Source organism: Onychomys torridus, chromosome 4 (genome assembly GCF_903995425.1).
Source record: "Onychomys torridus chromosome 4, mOncTor1.1, whole genome shotgun sequence".
Classification (NCBI taxonomy): domain Eukaryota; kingdom Metazoa; phylum Chordata; class Mammalia; order Rodentia; family Cricetidae; genus Onychomys; species Onychomys torridus.
The window spans coordinates 67,636,784-67,653,531 of NC_050446.1; the positions used below are offsets into that span (position 1 = coordinate 67,636,784).

General features: G+C 42.5%; 1 protein-coding gene across 13 annotated transcripts in view; it reads right to left on the bottom strand.

The window, feature by feature from the left end:
• The window catches only part of Phf21a (PHD finger protein 21A), a 184,680-nt gene extending 171,042 nt beyond the window's left edge, over positions 1-13,638 (bottom strand). For 8 of the 13 annotated variants that reach the window (XM_036183572.1, XM_036183570.1, XM_036183575.1 and 5 more), the window contains exon 1: positions 13,558-13,638. The gene's annotated coding sequence lies outside the window, so the exon portion shown is untranslated. Of the gene's footprint in view, positions 1-11,340; positions 11,915-12,356; positions 12,373-13,557 lie in introns of those variants that run through there. The other 5 variants (XM_036183571.1, XM_036183566.1, XM_036183563.1 and 2 more) reach the window with 4 other exon arrangements.
• Positions 13,639-16,748: the final 3,110 nt, after the last annotated feature.

The following is a 16,748-nucleotide window of genomic DNA, read 5'->3' on the forward strand; positions in this document are numbered from 1 at the left end:
GCCGAGAACTTCCCAGTATGTACAGGAGCCATTGCAGCTCCCTCCATTGACATCGTAAAGTTGCCACATTTTCTGGGCTCTCTTTTGAATTAATGTGGCATCTGCTCCAAGTACAGCACGCTAACATTTTACTAAAAGACATTTTCATTGTACGTTTCTATCTGGTTTGCTTTTCATCCGAACTGTTTTATTTCAGTGGTCATCATTTCTTTATATCAAGTTGTGAAATTGGCATTCCTAATCTATCTCCTGAGCACAAGGGTGGGAAGGCGCCGTCCGCTTAAAACCTTCTAACAGTAATAATTACAATATGCTTTGCATATAGATTAAATAAAGAAAATAAACAGCACAGAGATTTTTGTAGGCTTTTTAGTATCAAGTCCTGATAAGTTAACAGCATCTGTTCCTTTCAGAAAAAGAATTCTGCTCTGAAGTGTTGGGGGTGGGTAAGAAGTAAACAAATACTAAACAGAATCATTCAAGTTACAAAGTTTGGTCCTGGTGAAATGATTTCAATGATTTGCATGGTATCCACCCTTGCTTGTGATAACTGCTTCCTAAGATATCCTCAAAAACACGGCAGCAACGAGCCAAATACAACCACTTGTACTTAACATGCATGCCGCATACTCTACAGTGTTACGTCATATCAGGCACAGAGAAGACGCTTACCAAGCTATCCTGCGTTCTATAAACTGCCTAACAACAACGGGAAAAAGCACTGCCATTTCTATGGGACTGGGAACTAGCAGGGGAGAAAGCCTTTTTCCTCCCTTTGGTCAACTCGGAGGAAAACAAGTACGGCTTGTCTTTCTGTCTTTTAAGCTCACCTCTCAAGGCCCTTACTCTCAATCTTTCAGCTCTTCACAAGGAAGAAAGGCTGATTCTTTAAACTAAAGAGCTGCAAAAGATCACTGCAATGTAAAAGCCCCACATCTTTTACCAACTATCCTCTAGCTGTCCCCATGGCTACTCCTCTTTTGCAGGAAAAAATGGCCCAGGCAGAGCAGTTAGCATCCAAGTGGGTGTGGACCCCTAGAAAGCCCACCCCCAACTTGCATTTTAAATCTCAGCCTTTTAAAATTTCAACTTGCCTGTATGTTTGACAGAAGGTATTAAATACCAGTTCAGATTACTATACGTTTGCTGGGAGCCATGACTTTAAAAAGGGTGGAGACCACGGGTCAAGAAGACCAAGAACAGAATTTAAAAGTATGGGAAATCAGGCTGTGTCATTAACCAACTAGGGTTCTTGTTTGCCTCAGTCTCACAACCAGTGAGATTTCCTGAGTTCTTTGCTTGTAAGACTATTATGAGGAAGAACAAAATATTCTCCCAGGCGTGGTCTGAGCCACTCAAAATGAAAGCATATTTATGAATGCCACCAGAGAGAAACACTCTTAACTTTGCTCATTAAAATACTGACACCCTGTCTTACCCAGTCTTAAGGTAAAGCTTCAGCACTTGACCAGCTGTGGGTCTAAAGAAGCATAAAGCACTTGAGATGCAGAGAGTGTATTTTTAGGGTTAGAAAGCTTCTTTTTTAAAAACTACTATAATGAAAAACTTTTTATTAGCTATGCAAGAAAATGTTCAATTTAAAAATTACTGAGATGAATGATGACAAATAACCTCAGCAACAAGTTAAAACACTCAAGCCAGAATGAAAACAAAAAGCACTAAAATAATTTACCTTTAAAAAAATCTTAGCCGGGCGGTGGTGGCGCACGCCTGTAATCCCAGCACTGGGGAGGCAGAGGCAGGTGGATCTCTGTGTGAGTTCGAGGCCAGCCTGGTCTACAAAGCGAGTTCCAGGACAGGCTCCAAAGCTACAGAGAAACCCTGTCTCATATATATATATATGAGACATATATATATATATATATATATATATATATATATATATATATATTAGTGGCATTATCAACAAGGCATTTGGTGGCAGAGTGAATGGGTACAGTTGACAGAGTGAGGCAGCCAACACTACTCAAATGCAGACATAAGCACAAGACAAATACCCAGGCGGCATCTCTTTGTGCCCACTAAGCTAAAGAGGTTCGTTATTTAAAATATTACTCCATCACCATCTTGGTTTTAAAGCTCCACTTTGTAAATATGAAGTGAATGCTTGAAAAGAGACTACCAGTTTGAAAAGAACAAAATCGAAAGGTTCATCTGAAAATACAACTGCTATCTTTGTGTCTTCCAAAATAAACTATAAAATCTTAAGTTTCATATGGTGCCTCCTAAATACAGTCCAGAAAACAGTACTGTCACTTTAAGCTGACTTTTTAGAAATGTTTTAAAAGTAATGGTGGCTGCAATAAAGTACTTAGGATACTTTTTGTCCCGTAAGGAACAATCAGTCCTAGGACATTAGGTTTATAATCGGACACTTAAATCTTACCCATTTTTCTTCCTCCAACCCTGTTCCCATTCTCTACATGAGCCTTATTTTCAAAAACAAGCAGGTTTTTATATGGTCATCTTTCGGAAAGAAGAAAACTTCAAAAGTGCATTATGCTGCAATTCCACTCATTCTCAAATATATGCACATGTACATATGTGACTGCACAGAAACACAAGCATGGTGAGAACTAGGAAACCTTTAACCTTTCTTCTTCTCTACATGCATGCTGCTCTAATGCCTTTCATAACAGACTGTTTTTATACTACTTCTTCAAAGAAAGCATTCTTAATCACACTCTAAAATGTCCAGAAGTTATATAAAGACTAAAATCATAAATGTAAACAATTTGTATGTACCAAAAAGATTTGTAAAGCCCATACTAAAGTGTCGCCTACCAACCTTCATGGACATTAGGCCACACCATGCCACTTGAGGCACCCTGCTCAACCATGAGACAGGCACTGCCTCAAATGCCTGTGCTACCATCCCATCCCATCCCAGTGCTTCATGTGCAGTCACCAGAACTCAACCACCACCACAGTAGTCTCCAAATGACCCAGCATTGCCGGGGCCATTTCTGTACATTACACACTTCTTCCCTAAGTTTCTGTGGACAACACAGTTTGGAGAGAAGTCTGCATCCTTAAGAGCAGGAGCTCAAGGATGAAACAGGGGCCTGGATGCAAGCTGCAGCATTTGCCACCCACCTGACTCCAGGGAAACCCCGACTTCCACACTTCTAAAATGGAGGTAGGATAATTACAGCAAATCCTCAACTATTTCTGATAATTAAACAAGATACTTATGTGTAAAAGCTTACTAGCACTATATACATATACTCAATGATAAAGTAATATTAATAGGGAACCCAATAATATACATTGATGTACACTTACTATTAACACATGATAATATTTTCCAACATAAGAATGGCCACAATTAAAACATTACAACCTGTTGGTACATTCCTCATATCTACACTATAATGTATACAAACATATCAGAATATCTACTCTCAAGGACAAGCTACAAATTATGTCTAAACACATCAAAAAACTTGTTAGAACCAGGTATGGTGGTATACACCTATAACGTCAGTACTCAGGAAGCTGGGACCGAAGTTCCAGGCCAGCCTAGGCCTCACAGCAAGACTTCCTCTCACAAAAACTTGCCTAATGAGACTGGAGGGATAGCTCAGTGGTTGCACTTGCAGAGATCACAGGTTCCGTTCACAGCACTTACATCAGGCAACTCACAAGTGCCTGTAACTCCAGCTCCATGAGATCTAATGCTTCCCTGGGGTCCAGGCACACATGCAGGCATGTGAGACACACAGATATATGCTGACACTCACCCATACAATATAAAATACAAATAAATAAATAAACAAAAATGCTTTAAAACTTGTCTACTGTGGGCAGAGTAGATCACTAGCTTTTGGTTCATTTACACTCTGACTCAGACACTTAAAATTTTATAATATTAACAAAACAGATATTTTAAATGTAAATTCAATTCACATATACTATTTTAGTCTATAAAGTACATTCATGAATACAGTCTTATCTAGTCCTTTTAACAGCAAGCTCATATTTATTTTCCACTGGGAAAACTAACCCTCAACAAGACTGAATTTCCCAGGATATTCCTTATACCATACCATCATGAGACATGCAGTGACCTGGGACATTTCATGAAAGGGAGAACAGTATTCAGTAATTTTAGTGTGTCTGAAGACTCTACAGTGATGACAAGTAACCACCAGTTTTACTCTCCTGATTTTCAACAGTGTTTCAGGAACTATGGGAAGCCATATGGCAACAAAATTTACAGAAGGAGAATTCCCACAGCATGGTTATTTTCTGTGGTAGCCCATTACACCAAAGCCATTTCCCTCCTTACTGTCAGCCACTCAATTCAATTCTTTCTAACTGCTAATTTATCATTTTAATATTAACTCTAAAAACAAACTAATAGAAAGACATCAAACAATTTATAATAGAGAAACATATCCACCCAGATTCCATGTATGTTTTGACACTTCTAAAAGATCTTGCCCTCCTACGGGAGGGCAAGGTTAGATTTAGAGTCAATTGATACTTTGAATCTTCTAAGAAACAGTTTCAGTAAATAGCTCAGCAGTAGTCTATGACAATGTTCTAAGAAGTCCACACTAGGGAAGAGATACCAGTTAAGCAGGTAAAAAGACAATTCTCTGATGCTTCTACATCCCAACTAAGGCACCAACACCGGAATTTCTGTTTATAGTTTTCAATATTCCTAAGTATCCCTGTCCTACCTTAAACATCCTTTCTCATCTCAAATAGATAAAAGCAAAAATATCCCCAAAAGTTTAAGAGCCTTATAAAGTCAATACCTTAGAACAGAGCTGGGGGGTGGGGTGTAAATACTTAAAATGTAAAATCTTCTGAACCTATTTTATGGGGGTGAGGGCAGCTCAATGCATCCGTGCCTCCTCTACATCAATCCCTTAACACTGCATTCAGAGGTATGTGCTTCAGAACATGACAGGGTTTCCCAAAGTTGCACTCACCATGACACTAAGAGCATTTCTGCAGAATCTTATTTTTATTAATCAGCTATTTGGATATTCTAACAGTACAAACATGACTGACAAAGAAATAGTCATCATCTTTTAAACTCTCTGAAGTCAATGAAATACAGCAATATAATAAATACTGAACAGGTACAGCTGAATCCTGCCAACACCCTGCTACTGGCTCATTTGTCCTGTTTTTGGCATGTGTCATTTAGGTAAAAACTGAGGCACTTAATGCACAGCAAAATCATTCTAAGCCACATCGTTACCACAAGCCAAAAACTCAAGGCCTTTAAAAACTACGTGAGCTTCTAATCAAATTACAACATGAAAAGAAGTAAAAAGGTGAAGGAAGCATTTTAAATAAAAATGGCTACTACTAATTCTAAGCATTTTCGAGCTTTAATTGTATGCCAAGCATTATGCTAAGTAAGTGGACTTCTGCACCCAATCCCTGTAACAGCCCTAAAAGAGTTAATAAAGAACTTTCAAAAGCAAGTTTTGTAATCTTATCAATGAAAATCTAAACTATTTAAGAACCTTCCCTTTAAGGCTGCACCTTCTAGTATTCCATCTACGTGGAGCAGGGTGAAGCAGAGCAAGCCTGTAAAACAAGCACTCCAGAGCAGGAGCAGCAAGATCACAAGGGAAAGACACCAGCCTGAGGTGGAGTAAGACCTGTCTCAAAAATAAAGGGGGGGGGGGGGGCGAAGCAATAAGACTGTGAGTTCAAGTCCAGCTTGGACTATACTGCAAGACTCTGTCTCAAAAATAAATGAAGTGAAATAATTCAATTATACCAAATCATTTATTTTCAGGAGTTTTTCTCCCAGTTGGAAGGTACTGACAATTTCTACAGAAGCATCACACAACTCTGAATTTAAACACTGGAATAAAAACCCCTCTGTCCCCACTGGGGCAAAAGAGCATATGTGCTGGGCCTATCAAACAGGCTTCTACTGCCCACTCTAGAAAGTAATGATGCCATACTTCTTCCCCACATCTACAGAAACCACTTACAATTTCCAAGTCAAGTTTTGAATATGTTATTCTGCATTTAAATCTTATAGAAGCCAGTAAAAGCACTGTGATAAACCAGAACACTAAGCTGTTTATAAAGTTTCACTTTAGAATTTCAGAAGTGGAATAATCATGATTTTATTAGTTAATGAATTTCCTTTAAAAAAATAATAAAGTTTTTAGAAGCTTGGAGACCTACATATATAAAATGGAGCAGACAAGAAAGAGTTCTCCATGCTAGTTAAACCAACTACATGCCCCAGCATGCAATGCTCTAATATGAAGTTAAGAAAAAGCTGCAGTGCACCCTGGGACTTGTAGTAAGTAAACCAGCTTCTCACCACAAGTTTCAGGAAAGACTGAACTATGGAGTGCAATCTGATTAGGTCTTATTTTCAGGGTCCAATCAAAGATCAAATCTGTTTGCTCTCTGCTCTAGTACTGCTTCTCTAGCACATACTAGAAAAAGTATCATTTAGCATTAATATTTCCCACTAGAAAAACCTTACATGCACAAAATGTTTTAAAAATAATTGGTATGATAGAAATGTAATTTTATACTTTTTAAAGTAAGTTTTATTGGATCAGTTGCAACATTCTTATCATTTCTCCCCCTCCCCACAAAAATTTTTTGTTGTACAGTGTCTTCTTTAACAATTATTCAAGATGTATTTTTAAATAATTTTTCTCAAAATTTTTCAAGAAATTCAGGCCAAGCATTTCCTATACTCTAGGATTGCCCACTAGGAATATATTCTCACAGTAATATGCACACACATCCTCACAACAAAATATCTAAGTTCTTCTTTTGTCAAATCCTTAACGGTTATGCTCACCACTCATCACACTGAATTCTATACACACATTTCTGTAAAGAATTTTTAGAAAAAAAAATATTCTAACTGTAGGCCTAATTCTCTCATTCCCAGACTTCCTTCAAAAATACAAGTTTCTGTAGGCAACCAATAACATGTCCAAAACAAAGCTGACAAATCTGAACTATAGTTTATGTATATATACTTCCTACTGACACCCCTGTTTTCTCCAAGACTCTGGAAGGCAGCTGAGAAAAAAACTGTGCAGTCTGCATCAGGAAGCTTACCACAGGTGGTGGGTTATTTTCAGGCAACAGTACCTTTGCAAACATGCTGTGGAATATGGTCCAAGAAACTCCTAACAAGAAGAGATAAGCTGGCACATAGATTAACACAATCCAGCTAAAAGTCAGCTGCAGCATGTGCTAACACATTTCACCATAAAAGTGACAGGCTACTAAAGTATCTGAAGCCTCATCAATACAACAGGACTGTCCATAAGGCCAGAGATAGCAGTTGCCATGGTTACTATCACCCACTTTTATCATGAAATTACTGTCATTACCCTCAAGTTTAGGGTACTTACTTAAATGTTAAAAAAGGAGAGTTCAGTGTTCTGTCGAGGGAGAGAAATCAAGTGCTGTCTGATTTGTAAGCATGCCACTTTAGAAATGCACATGGTTAACAACACTTGGATCTGCAGCAGGAAAAAAAAAAATCAATTCCTTTCTGCTGCTCCTGTTCCTCAAGCACTGACAGTTTGTATTTTCAATGGAGCCAAAACAATAAAACAAAACCCATCTTTTTGGCCTCTGTGTCTGAGTTATGTTTTTCCCAAAGGCCCACAAACAGAGTCAAAATAAAACTATTAGGCCCCACCCCTTCCTACCTACATACTACTGGTTTGATTTCTCCTCTACATGAAAAAGCAGAATGTAGATCTGAAGAGTTCCCTGAGACTGTACATGAACTCTTTTTTTTTTTTTTGATGAATACAAGGAAGGGGAATAGAGGAGAGGGGCTTGCAGAATGTCGGGAGAATAGAGGGGTGGGTCCAAAGTGCCACAGAACCTGTGAATGAAAGTTACTCCAGCAGCAAAGCGGTCGTGCTGAGTGAGCCCAGTCTCTACACAGGGAAGACTCACCCCACACATAGCCAGGCACCCCGAGAACAGAAAAGCAATTGGAACACTGTTCTTCAGAGTCTATCCCAAGAGGGGCATGGTAATTCATGCCTGCAGACCCAGCACTTGGGAACTGAAGCAGGAGGGTTACCAAAAATTCTAGGCCAGCTGAGCTCCTTAGCAGGACCTCACCTCAAAAAGGAAAAAAGAGACTATTCCAACATTGTTGCGGATGATAACTATTCAAAGAATTATATAGAAGTCTATAAAAAGAAAATCTGTATATACATAGGAACATACAAAGAAAAAACTATGCTCTTTAGAAATAGTTTCTGGCTGCTCTTGCAGAGGACCTGGGTTCAGTTCCCAGCACCCAAGCGGCAGCTCACAATTGCCCATAACTCTAACATTAGGGGATCTGACACCTCTTCCTGCCTCCTTGGGCACCAGGCACGCACATGGGTACACAGACATACATGCAGGCACTGATACATACACATAAAATAATAATAAATAAATCTTTTAAAGAAGAAATAATTATCTATAGTAAGTTTTATGCAGTATTAACATACTACCAGTTAAAAATAAATACCAAAGTGCCAAAAATAAACACTTGGTGCAGTTAATATGATCAAGACATATTGCTACACTTCTAAAGATGACTTAGGACCACATAAAAATCCACAGGCAAATGCTCCTGAGAAGTCAACATAAACCCAGCACAAAATAATACGAAAATTCAATGTTTCACCTATCTGAATAGACACATATAGGAATTCTAGCAAAGGCCAGAGGCCTCAAACTTTAATCTCTTCTGGTTGCCTTTTGGATAGTAACTAATCATAAAAGCCTTCAGCAATAAAACACTAAGTATACAAAAATTTAAAGGCATACTGATGTAACTTTAACCTCAGAATTTCTTTACAAAATAAATAAATAAATAACCTGTGTTCACCATGGCATAAAAAGTTACCATCTTCATAAGAGGTTTCTATATTTCCTTTCTAACTTGGGCTATTTCATGGAGAACACTCATTTATACAATTCAGAACACTACACTCCTAAACACAAGGGTTCCCAATTAACTCTATTTAAGTTTACCATTCCAAATTTGTAATCAGAGTCTATGAAGAAAGACAGAAAGACACTTTTTGGTTATTTTTACACAGACATACACACAGACACAGACACACAGACACACAGACACAGACACACACACACACACACACAAGCATTTAAGCCTCTAGAACTGAGTAGTCATTTCCTCACATAACCTTCTAAAAGGAGAAAACAAAATAACATATATATTTACCTAACACTAACGCACAGCAATGTACATTTCACTGTGAAACAAGGAAGCACTTTTCAGAAAGTTAGCAGTCAATCAAAACTTTAGCAGGGACATTTGTTACTCTGTGTATTAATAAAAGTCTACAAAGAGTCCAGGAATTTAAATATTCACTAAAGTCAACTACTACCACATAACAGAAAAAGGAAGAAAACTTTTAATAGGGGACATACATTTCACACTATCTTCAAAAGAAAAAAATGACTTTTTTTTTTTTAATTATGGAAAACTGCCTAGGCAACATTTTTTTTTTTTTTTTAAACAAAAGCTTCAAAAGTGTAACAGAGATTTGGGGTAATGGGGGTGGAGGAAATTCATAGTGTTCAGCATGTACTTTTAAGCATTAATGTCCTAACTGATATGGAAGAACTTAGCGTTTTAAAACAGAACTTTACGTTTTAATCCGTTATCTATCTTATCAACAATGTCTACATGGCAATTTACAAAGAACTTTCACATGTACTACTTAATTTGATTTTATTGAAAAAAAATACAATACTATATCTACAAAATTGAAAGCTGGCCATCAAATTTTCTCTGTGTTTCTAAGTTTCAAAACTTTGATACAAAACTTTACAAGCAATCACAGTAGCTTATTTTGACTCACAATCAATTCATCTAACACTAAGAAGTTCAAAGGACCATGTACCATGAAGGCCATGAAAATGTTAAAGTAGCTACTTTTAGTGTTCTACAGTCATTGTTAAAGGTTACTAATGGACACACCAGCAAAGATATATTCACACAGGTGTAACTTTCCTTCAGGTTTATTTCTTTTTCTTGAGACAAGGTCTTGTAATGTAGGCCAGGCTGCCGGGACTTTCAGAGAGCCTGCTTCCCAAGCCTACCAGGATTACAGGCCAAGTACTGGAATTACAGAGCACTCCACTTAATTTCACATATAGTTAAAAAAATCACAATCTTTGAAAAAAATCACCTCCCACCAATATCCCATTTTCCAAAAATGTCTGTATGCCCTATTTATATAATCATGTTTGCAAGACCTAAAGCCCTACATCATGCCACTTGTTTTTGTTTATTTGCAACTCAAAGAATGTTTTCAGATTCTACACTCCACATATCAATACCACACTAACTCCCCTTGAAAGAAAATAATCCTAGCAGTAGTACCCTACTCTTAACCCCAACATCCACAGTAACAAACTTATTCTGCATATTATCACAGGCAGGTACAAAGCAGATTTCCAATAGCAAAGGCTATTTATTAACAGTATTTTAGAACAGACTTACTCTAAATCTTGCTGGAACTTTACTCCAGTTGCTTATGAGCTAAGAGAGCTTCAGGAAGTATAGCAAGACCCTCAAAATTAAGAGATTGCCTTTATAAACTCGTTGGAGCACCTCCTGCTGGAAGCGCCAGAGACCTTCATGTAAACAGACGGGTTTCTGAAGCAGCTCCTTCCAAATAACTGAACAGGAAAAAGAACTGGCCACTGAAAGCCAAAGGAAATAGTGTCCCCTTCGTCACTTACATCCCTGTAAAATACAGTATGGCCCAGGCAGGTGTCTTTTCAATGTATTATTCTTCCAGCTCCATAAAGATTTGCCTGAGTCCAAAGTTTGACCACCTTCACTGTGTGAAGTCATCTAAAATCTTAAGTTAAAAATGTCTTCAATAGCACTTCAGAAAAAAAAAATCAAAAAAAAAAAAAAAGGTTTTTAGAACAGGCCACCAAGTAATGCCAGTCAGTCAAATAATGCCAGTCAGTCAAAATGTACATATTGTGCTACCAAAACCAGAAGACTCAAGTAAAGAAAGCCACTAGAACACATTCGTCAGAGGTCTGTGCTTTGAGAACTCTGCACTATTACTAGTCTTCACTTAAGGATAGCAGCACAAGAACTCAAGAGTTAAGTACTGAAATTCTTAATAAACGTGCATTACTACACTCAAAAATTCCTCTTTGCCACCAAAACATGTCCTGAGATTTTTTTTTTTAATGTATTCTTAGACATTTAAAATGGCCCTCAGTAAGCTAGTGTTGAGCTCACAACAGATTTCATACACAAGTGAAGACAGAAGAAAACAGCAAGGAACTTACCGAAATTAAAATGAGTAACAGTATTCCCAGGAAATTTTCGGTCATGCTTTCCTACAAGGCTGTAAACCAAGTAGATGGTAAAACTTTGAAAAGGGGGGAGGGGGCTAACCTTCAAAAACCAATAGGAGAGCTGACCTACTTATTTCTACTGCCCAACTGTGAGGAAACATGAAATGTAAACAAATAACATAAAGACTTTTCCAAAAAGTAGCCCTATACTTCTTAGCCTCAATCTGAGCCCCCTGAACAGGCCCTCAATAAAGCTACAGATGATGGTAAAGGTGACCCCCCCTCCCCGCGCTTGCGCGCGCCCCCAAAGAGCCACCATAAAGAGCGCCTGCCAAAGGGCTTCCTTCCTAGAATGCACAACTGCCTTAAAGGAAAAAAGGAAGGAAAAAAAAAAAACCTTCAGCCAGCCCAAATGAATCTGATTCTAACATTCAGCTATCAATTATTAATAAATAAATGTCCTTCCCTCTCTAACTTCCTCAGCTCAAGACTCTACATTCCTGATACCTACCATTAAGCATAACTAGCATCCCAGCTATGGAGTAAAATCTTAGAAGTTTAAAAAAAAAAAAAAAAAAGCATCCACAAAGTTCACTGTCAAGGCCAGTGCTGAGGCCCACATATGCCGAGACCTTAAAATCACATTTGAGATTCTAGAAATCCATACACCCGAAGACATCATTTAAAAACAACACAGTGTGGACGTGCAGAGGGAGATCCTCTACTTCAAGACCTAAACAAAGAATATTTCAACATATGACCGGAATATGATGACACCGGATTCACCCACGAAAACAAAACCTGTCTACCATTAGCCGTCGTACCCTCATCTCAACAACTCAACTACTTAGAAATCACTCCCAGCACATCTACACCCCACAATCGGCATGTGGCCTCCTCCCGGGGTGCAAACCACAAGACAAAGTTGAAAGGAGACCTTTCTCGCCCGGTGCCCCCACGTCCACATCAAACCCCTCCCCTGCCAGGGCCACCTTGCAGCTACCCACCATTGCGAGCGTGGTCAAGGGAGGAGGAGGAGGAGGTAGGGGGAAAAAGAGAGAGAGAGAGAAAGAAATCCTAACAGCACCGCTCAGCAGAATAAAGAGAGCAGAGAGAGGATGACGAGAAGTGTTGGGAACTGCGTGCACCGCGGGGCTGGACCAAACGGAAAGAGTCCCACTCCGCGCGCCCCTCCCCCCGCGGCCCGGGGGGGAGGGGCGGCCGCGGCCCCTCTCGGAGGGGCCTGTGAGTCCCCGGCCGGCGCGGGGTCCCGGGGCGGCGGGCCGGCGGCGACGGCGGGAGGGCCGCCCCGGGGTGAGGGGTGCAGGCGGACTCCTCGGAATAACAAGTTGCAGAAGAAGAAGAATAAGCGGAATTTCCCCAACGCTGCTCCGGCCACCCAAGACAAATGCACCAACACACACTCACTCACACACACTCGGGCCCGGCAGCGTCAGCAGCCGCAGCTTTTTTTTTTTTTTTTTTTTTTTTTTTAAACCAGATCTCTCAGTCACCAAACAAGATGGTTTTCCAAAAAAAAAAAAAAAAAAAAAAATTTAAATTAAATAACCATAATAAAAACTTCCCCCCGACAGCATCCCGCGGTGTGGGGGTGGGGAAGGGGCCCAGGCGGCCATCCCCCGGCCGCAGGCACTCGCGGGGGGCGGCCTGGGCCCGCGGCCCCCCCAGCCCGGCCCCCCGCCGGGACGCTGTGTCGCCCCCTCGCCGCCACCCCCGACGCGCCGCCCCTGTCACCCGCTCCGGCCCTGCACTCAGCAGCCCTGGCTCCCGAGGCTGCTCATAAACTTACTTCCAATCTATCCTAGGGAGGGGTGGAGGGCAGAGGGGAGGAAGGGGGGAGACGAGGTATTCCCATTGTCTTTTTTTTCCTGGGGGGGGAGAGGAACAGGGAAAGGGCACGCAGGGGGGCGCCCCGAAGGGGAAGTTATTGCTGAAATCTCAAGTTGACTGAGGGGTCCTGACGAGAACACCCCCTTTCCCTCCTCCCTCCCACACACCCCTCCCCTCCCCCTACCTCCCCCCCCACAACAAACTCCAAGCAAGCAGCCCCTGCTCCTTCCCAGAGACAAACACCAGAGACGAGACAGAGGGAGGGGGGGAGGGAGGGAGGGGAAATAGAGCTACTCCAGAAAAAAAGAGAGAGCGAGAGTGAGGGAAAGAGAGAATGGAAAAGCTGGGATACTGCACCCTCCTGCTGCTGGCTGGCTGTCCCCCCTGGCAGCTGGAGGCAGGAACTCTGAGCAGGAGAAGCAGGAGGAGGAGGAGGAGGGAACTCTTCTTCATGGGGAGGGAGGGAAGAGGCTGGAGCTGCTGCTGCTGCTTCTGCTGCTGCTCTGGGCCTCTCGCACTTTTTAGATATTAGTGTGTTAAGATGGTAGGTTGTTCCCTTCTCCCTCCTCCTCCTCCTCCTCTCCTCTCTCTCTCTCTCCTCTCTCTCTCTCTCTCTCTCTCTCTCTCTCCTCTCTCTCTCTCCTCTCTCTCCTCTCTCTCTCTTCTCTCTCTCTCTCTCTCTCTCTCTCTGGGCTGTTTCTTTCCTCCTCTTCCCCAGGCAAGGGGGGGGGGGGAGGAGGGGGGGGGGGGGAGGAACTGGAGCCTCCTCCTCCTCCAGGAGAGACACACACAGGCCCCGGGCCGGAATGGGGAGGGAGGAATCAGAGCAGCAGGAGAGAAACTGTGGGAGACAAACAAGCCCAACTCTTCATCCTCCTCCTCCTCCTCTCAGCAGCAGCAGCGAGCACCACCAGCCCATTCACCACCCGGCCCCGGGCCGCAGCACCTCCGCCGCCTCAGCCCGGGGATCCCTCCGCCCAGGCCCAGACACACTCGCCCGCGCGGGAGCCCGCCGCGCGGCCCCGCCGGCCCGCCGCCGCCGCCGCCGTGCGCGCCCCCGCCGCTCCCGAGAGCCGGGCGAGAGGGACTGGGGCCGGGGAAGCGGGGACGAGGGAGAACGGGCGGGCGGGCGGGGGCCGGGCGGAGCTGGACCGCGGCGGGCCCCGGCCGCCCCGCGCCCCTGCGTAGGAGCCCGTGGCTCGCGGGAGGCACGGGGGGACCCCACCGGGGCACGGGGCGGCGGCGGGGGCCCCGCGGCGGCGCTCGGGCGGGCGGACTACTTGACGTGTCGGTGCGGCGAATTTATTTCACTTTGCCTAAGGAACGGGGTGTGCTGCGGCACCCATTGCCTAGGGAAAAAACCCGGATGTAAAGTGAGTGAAACTAAACTAGAGTGAAGTAGGGCAGCAGCAGCCAAACTCCGGTGCAGCGGCGGCGGCGGCGGCGCTGGGGCCGAGCGGCCGCCAAACTCCCGGCCCGCCGCCGCGCCGCAGCCCGGCCAGGCCCGAGCTCCGGTCCCCTCCCGCCGTCGGGATCTGCTGGGGGGCTCCCGAGCAGCCCCAACTCCCTCCAGTGCAACAGCAGTTTGCAGGGGTGGGGGTGGAAAGAAGGCAGGAGCGAGGAGGAAGCACTGCAATGGGGGAGCGAGTGGTCCAGGCAACAGGAGAAGATGCAAGCTCAAGTCGAATGCAACATGCAATCCCCGGCCACCCCGCCCCCTTTGCAAATAACTACCCTTGAACCACTTTATTAGCCGTACAGAGTCCCACACTAGCTCCGGGGAGGGGCGGGGGACGGGGTCCTTCGCTCACCTTTATTTATTGCTGCTTTCTGCCCCCCTCTCCATGTTTTTTATTCCTAAGTTCTTTTGTTCTAAGGGGGATGATGGCATTTACTTTTCTGCTTTGTGTAGCAGGGCAATCACTGAGAATCGGCCACGTATAATCCGGCGGTTTGTCATATTTTATTAGTGAAAGTATTTTATGCCGAGTCCACCTCCAAGGATCTGTAACATGGAGACCTGCAGGGGGGTGGGCGACATCACCAGAATTCTTGTTTTCAGAGATTTCTTGGCGGGGCGGGGAGGGCCTCTCTTTTTTTTTTTTTTTTCCATCTTTGAGGAGGTTCATTTAAATTATTAAATCGATAGTTTTCAACTTAAAGCTTAATGCTTTTGCACGGGTGAATTGTTGGGTTGTAAAATAACCCCAACCACAATTAAAAAAAAAAAAAAAAAGTAGAATATCCTAGCTCTTAAAAAAAATTCCATCTGGACACTGATCTCTGTTCTGAGCTGCATGCTGGACTTAACGTAGTGTTAGCCTTCCTATGTTAAATAACAATAAACCTCAACCTCAACGGAATACAAATGGGGGCTGGGGGGGGGTGTTTTTAAGGCTCAGCACTTTTGTAGCATCTGCCACTACGCATTTTCCAGGCATTGATTAACCATGCAACTCCCAGAGGCCTGAAGTCCAGTTTTTGCGGATGAAGAGCAACGGTGGTGAGATGGTTCGCCCAGAGTCAGAGTGAGTCATTGGCAGGACCAGGAAGAGCCTTGGACTTGATTCGTTACTAGTCACACCTTTTCCAATAAATAACATTTTCGCCAAGAAATAGTATTTGAAAATAAGCGCACATTCTTTATCTTACCAGAGGGGCTCTGAGATCACTGGATATGAAGAGATTTTCTTCTGTGAGCTGCAAAATTTAAATTTAGCTTCTCAAGAGAAAGCGGTTTAAAAAAAAAAAACTGATTTCTTAAAAGTTTTTAAAAAAGTGAACTTTATTTTACATGTATAGGCCACTAAGTAGTAGTTTTATGTTAAAAAGAGATCACAGCAGAAAGTGTAAGAGTTTGGGAATAAAAATGAAAGTACCTATTAATGATTCAGGAAGCCTGGATGAACCCATAGTGTGAAACACGACCTATAATGCAGTCAAGATAAATAAGAGGGGCAAGTTGTGCGCTCAGACTAGCTTCAGCACTTACAGAACCAGCGCACTGAAGATGGTGGTAGGCCTTTGGAGCTGTACTAGCGGGCCACTGGAACAATAATCCAAGGGTGTCATTTCATATCATCCCAAAATGGAAGGTGTCAACATTTTTCCCCCAGAAGAAGGCAACCTTAGTGTTCTTTGGGGGAGAAAAAAAACTTTCATTTTTCCAGAAACATGGGGTAGGGTGGGGGTGGGGTTGGCTCATGTTCTAATTGGGCATGAATGTGTAAACCCTATATAGAAGATCAGCAAATTTTCTGTGAAAGCCCAGATTGTAAATACTTTAGTTTTTTGTTTTGTTTTGTTTGTTTGTTTTGTGTGTGTGTGTGTACCTAAGTCAATTGAGAGCTACTCAATTTTTCTGTTCCTGTAACAAAATCCACCACACTACATGTAAACAAATGTGTCTCTAAGTGCGTGTTCTAATAAAGTTTTATTTGTGCACATTGACTTGCATATGCTTTTCATGTTATGAAATGTGTTTTGTTTTTACTTTTTTCAACTTCTAATAAAGCAAAAAACAATTTTTTTTTTTTTTTAATTTTAGC